The 5,989-nt window shown below is 52.9% G+C and overlaps 1 long non-coding RNA gene across 1 annotated transcript; it reads right to left on the bottom strand.

Annotated features, from left to right (window-relative positions):
- Nucleotides 1-801: 801 nt before the first annotated feature.
- On the bottom strand, nucleotides 802-5,197 carry LOC116969519. Its single transcript, XR_004410811.1, has 2 exons — nucleotides 4,982-5,197; nucleotides 802-1,027 (listed from the first exon to the last, which is right to left on the bottom strand). It is a non-coding gene; the product is annotated as an uncharacterized LOC116969519 (long non-coding RNA).
- Nucleotides 5,198-5,989: the final 792 nt, after the last annotated feature.

Raw genomic sequence — 5,989 nt, 5'->3', positions numbered from 1 at the left:
AGGCTGTAGTTATGCTGAGATGTACAGGGCAAGGTTTATTTACACAGTGTAGTGGGGCCTGGAACACATTGCCAGGGGTGGTGGTGGAGGCAGATATTGTGTAGTCTGGCCGGCTCCTGCCCTCTCACTGCCCACCCAACGTCCACGCCTCGCCCAGCCTCCTGCATGGCCGTGCCTCACCCATTAACGTGCCCGCACTGAGCTGTGCCCAGCACTGGGTCTCGGGGGTAAGACTCACAGTCGCACAGTTCAACTCTTCTGTCATTGTGTGGCATCTTTTGCCTGTTCATCTCTGCCCTTGTCCATCGACCCATCATCCCCCCCACCACCATGTATCCACCTATCACTCACCAGCCCCTCCCCCACCTCTTCCAGCATTCTTCCCCCCACCACCACGTATCCACCTATCACTCACCAGACCCTCCCCCACCTCTTCTAGCTTTCTCCCCCACCACCATGTATCCACCTATCACTCACCAGCCCCTCCCCCACCTCTTCCCGCTCTCTACCCCCCACCACCACCGCAACCTGTCTGCTGTCTGAAGAAGGTCCCGACATAAAACATCACCTGTACATTTTCTCCAGAGATGCTGCCTGACCTTTTGTAAACCAGCATCTGCAGGTCCTTATGTTCCCCACCCATGTACCTGTCCAAATGTATTTTAAACAGTGTCATCAAACGTTAGACTCAACACAGGGAAAAGACTGTGAGCATCCACTTTATAGAGGCTTGAGCATATGGAAGTGTATAAAATCATGAGGGGATTCTCCAGGCTCAGAGAATCAAGAACTAGAGAGCACAGGTTTAAGGTGAGAGGGGCAAGATTTAATAACAACTTGGGGGCAGGTTTTTCACCCCAAGGGTGATGGGTGTTTGGACCGAGCTGCCAGAGGCCGGGTCAAACCTGTCCTCAACCCTCAACACTTCTCCTTTCACCTCTCACTTTCTCCAAGTTAAAGGTGTAGCCATGAGCACTAGCGTGGGCCCCAGCTGTGCCTGCCTTTTTATTATGTACATCAAACAGTCCTAGAAACATAGAATAGATGCAGGAGTAGGCCATTCGGCCCTTCATGCCAGCAACGCCATTCAATATGATCATGGCTGATCATCTAAAATCAATACCCCGTTCCTGCTTTTTCCCCACATCCCTTGATTCCTTCATCCCTAAAAGCTAAATCTAACTCTCTCTTGAATACATCCAGTGAATTGACCTCCACTGCCTCCTGTGGCAGAGAATTCCACAGATTCTCAACTCTCTTGGTGAAAAAGCTTTTCCTCATCTCAGTCCTAGATGTCTTACCCCTTATTCTTAAACTGTGGCTAGACAAAAATGCTGGATACACTCAGCGGGTGAGGCAGCATCTATGGAGCGAAGGAAATAGGCAACGTTTCAGGCCGAAACCCTTCTTCAGACTGATGTGAGGGTGGGGGAGGGGGGGAAGAAAGGAAGAGGTGGAGCCAGAGGGCTGAGGGAGAGCTGAGAAGGGGAGGAGACAGTAAGGACTACCTGAAATTTGAGAAGTCAATGTTCATACCGCTGGAGGCGCAAACTGCGCAAGCGTAATATGAGGTGCTGCTCCTCCAATTTAATCGGCCCCCCTCTGACAAAGTTTCTTCTTAAACCATGGCCCCTGGTTCTGGACCCCCCCCCCCCCCCCCAACAGCAGGAACATTGTTCCTGAATCTATCCTGTCCAATCCTTTAAGAATTGTATATGTTTCTATAAGATCACCTCCCATCCTAAATTCCAGTCAATATAGGCCCAATCGACCAATTATTTCATCATATGTCAGTCCCGCCATCCCGAGAATTAACCAGGTGAACCTACACTGCACTCCCTCAATAGCAAGAATGTCCATCCTCAAATTAAGAGCCCAAAGTTGCACACAATACTCCAGGTGTGGTCTCACCAGGGCCCTGTACAACTGCCGTAGGGCCTCCTTGCTCCAAAACTCAAATCCTCTTGCAATGAAGGCCAAATTCTCCAATGCTTGCTGTACATGCATGCTTACATTCTGTGACTGATGTACAAGGACACCCAGGTCTCGTTGCACCTCCTCTTTTCCAAATCTGACAACATTCAGACAATTGTTCACACATTCAGTTTGCGGATGACAATAAGCTGGGGGGCAGGGTTAGCTGTGAGGAGGATGCTAGGAGACTGCAAGGTGACTTGGATAGTCTGGGTGAGTGGGCAAATGTTTGGCTGAAGCAGTATAATGTGGATAAATGTGAGGTTATCCATTTTGGTGGCAAAAACAGGAAAGCAGACTATTATCTAAATGGTGGCCGATTAGGAAAAGGGGAGATGCAGCGAGACCTGGGTGTCATGGTACACCAGTCATTGAAAGTAGGCATGCAGGTGCAGCAGGCAGTGAAGAAAACGAATGGTATGTTAGCTTTCATAGCAAAAGGATTTGAGTATAGGAGCAGGGAGGTTCTACTGCAGTTGTACAGGGTCTTGGTGAGACCACACCTGGAGTATTGCGTACAGTTTTGGTCTCCAAATCTGAGGAAGGACATTATTGCCAGAGAGTGCAGAGAAGGTTCACCAGACTGATTCCTGGGATGTCACGACTGTCTTATGAAGAAAGACTGGATAGACTTGGTTTATACTCTCTAGAATTTAGGAGATTGAGAGGGGATCTTATAGAAACTTACAAAATTCTTAAGGGGTTGGACAGGCTAGATGCAGGAAGATTGCTCCCGATGTTGGGGAAGTCCAGGACAAGGGGTCACAGCTTAAGGATAAGGGGGAAATCCTTTAAAACCGAGATGAGAAGACATTTTTTCACACAGAGAGTGGTGAATCTCTGGAACTCTCTGCCACAGAGGGTAGTCGAGGCCAGTTCATTGGCTATATTTAAGAGGGAGTTAGATGTGGCCCTCGTGGCTAAGGGGATCAGAGGGTATGGAGAGAAGGCAGGTACGGGATACTGAGTTAGATGATCAGCCATGATCATATTGAATGGCGGTGCAGGCTCGAAGGGCCGAATGGCCTACTCCTGCACCTAATTTCTATGTTTCTAATAATCTGATTTCCAGTTCTCGCCACCAAAGTGGATAACCTCACATTTATCCACATTATACTGCATCTGCCAAGCATCTGCCCACTCACCCAACCTACCCAAGTCACCCTACAGCCTCATAGCATCCTCCTCGCAGCTCACACTGCCACCCAGCTTTGTGTCATCTGCAAACTTGGAGATGTTACATTTAATTTCTTCATCTAAATCATTAATATATATTGTAAATAACAATATTTTGTCCTTGTTCCAAACATACACTGGCACCTCCCACAACTCTTTCTCCACTACATCAACATCAGGGCTACCTCCTGCACCCGTGCAGAACTCATTGATTTAATTAACTTCATCACTAACCCACCTGCCCTCACATTCACCTGGACTTTCTCTGAAGCCGCTCTCCCCTCTCGTGATCTCTCTGTCTCCAACACTGGGGACAGACTATTGACTGATGTCTGCTACAAACCTACCGACTCACACAGTTATCTCCACTACACCTCCTCCCACCCTGACTTTTGTAAATACACTATTCCCTGCTCCCAATGTCTCTGCCTCTGTCTCATCTGCTCCCAAGATGGGACTTTCCACTCCATCGATAGGTGACATTTTGGGCTGAGATAATTCTTCAGACTCTCCAGAAATGCTGCATGACCTGTCGAGTTACTCCAGCACTTTATGTCCTCTTGTGTAATAACCAACCAGCACCTACAGTTCTTTGTTTCTACTACTTAATATGCCGTAAGACCAGCAGCACCGCCTCTTTTATAATGTGGATTCATTCCAAGACATCGCTGCTCATTTCCTGTATGTCTTGGCTTCTATGACCTTCTGTAAATACAGATGCAACCTCACCAAACTCCTGTGGATTCACACACACAGACCATCATATTCATCCTGCACCCATTCTAATCTCTCAATAATTACAATGTTGCTCTTTACATACTTGTAGAAACTCTCAGGATAATCCTTTAACTTACCTGCCAAATCTCTCATCTCCCTTATTTACCACCTGATCTCTCTGTTTCAATGTACCAGGGGTTATTATGCTGTGCCCAGCCCGACACTGACCCTCACCCACTGACTGGTCAACCCTGTGCCCATCTGACCACTGCCCCCTCATCCCTGTCGGGATGGGCACCTTGCACCTCACTCACTGACCGGTGCAAGGTGCCCATCCCGACACTGCCCCTCACCCACACTGCCCCTCACCCACACACTGCCCCTCACCCCCACACTGCCCCTCACCCACACACCGCCCCTCACCCACACACCGCCCCTCAACCCCACACTGCCCCTCAACCCCACCCTGCCCCTCACCCCCACACTGCCCCTCACCCACACACCGCCCCTCACCCCCACACTGCCCCTCACCCCCACACTGCCCCTCACCCCCACCCTGCCCCTCACCCCCACACTGCCCCTTACCCACACACCGCCCCTCACCCCCACACACTGCCCCTCACCCCCACACTGCCCCTCACCCCCACCCTGCCCCTCACCCCCACCCTGCCCCTCACCCACACTGCCCCTTACCCACACACCGCCCCTCACCCCCACACACTGCCCCTCACCCCCACACTGACCCTCACCCACACACTGCCCCTCACCCCCACACACTGCCCCTCACCCCCACACTGCCCCTCACCCACACACCGCCCCTCACCCACACACTGCCCCTCACCCCCACACTGCCCCTCACCCACACACTGCCCCTCACCCCCACACACTGCCCCTCACCCCCACACTGCCCCTTACCCACACACCGCCCCTCACCCCCACACACTGCCCCTCACCCACACACCGCCCCTCACCCACACACCGCCCCTCACCCCCACACTGCCCCTCACCCCCACACTGCCCCTCAGCCACTGTGTGTGTGTGTGTGTGTGTGTGTGTGTGTGTGGGGGAGGGGGGTGGGGACTGGGTTGTCAGCCCACCAGTGCCCGTCACCCACCTGCAGCCTGTGCCCCAGCCAGGAGGGCGGGCAGCAGCATCAGCAGCATCAGCAGCATCAGCATCAGCTGCAGCATCAACGGGCACAACAAGGTCCCACCGACTGTCCAGGTTGTGGTGAGTTTGCCAGTCCTGGGCGCATGCGCGGTTCACTCTGCTCCGCTCGCCCCGCCCGCTCCGCCCCCGCACCCCGCGCTGATTGGTCGGCGCCGGGTCCGCGGCCAATCACAGTCCTGCCTGTCCGTGAGTCACCGGTCTCCGGGCAGAAGAGCCCAGTGAAGTTGGAGAAAAATAGCTCAGTCTGTCCAATCAGCTAGCGCCGCTGGTGCCGCGTCACCGGTTACCGGGTAGAGTAGAGTTCGGCAGGTTAGCTCACATGAAAGTGAAAGCGTGAAGCGGGAGAGAGAGGTGGGGCCCACCGACACAGACCCTGACACACAGACCCTGACACACAGACCCTGACACAGACCCTGACACAGACCCTGACACACACACCCTGACACACACACCCTGACACAGACCCTGACACAGACCCTGACACAGACCCTGACACACACACCCTGACACACACACCCTGACACACACACCCTGAGACACAGACCCTGACACACACACTCTGACACACACACCCTGACACACACACCCTGACACACAGACCCTGACACACACATCCTGACACACAGACCCTGACACACACACCCTGACACACAGACCCTGACACACACATCCTGACACACAGACCCTGACACAGACACTCACACACACACCCTGACACACACACCCTGACACACAGACCCTGACACACACAGACCCTGACACAGACCCTGACACACAGACCCTGACACAGACACTCACACACACACCCTGACACACACACCCTGACACACACACCCTGACACAGACACTGACACACAGACCCTGACACACAGACCCTGACACACAGACCCTGACACACAGACACTGACACACACACCCTGACACAGACCCTGACACACAGACCCTGACACAC

Source organism: Amblyraja radiata, unplaced genomic scaffold, assembly GCF_010909765.2.
Source record: "Amblyraja radiata isolate CabotCenter1 unplaced genomic scaffold, sAmbRad1.1.pri S68, whole genome shotgun sequence".
Classification (NCBI taxonomy): Eukaryota; Metazoa; Chordata; class Chondrichthyes; order Rajiformes; family Rajidae; genus Amblyraja; species Amblyraja radiata.
Note: the sequence above shows the minus strand (reverse complement) of the source record. Positions and strands in the feature narration are given on the sequence as shown.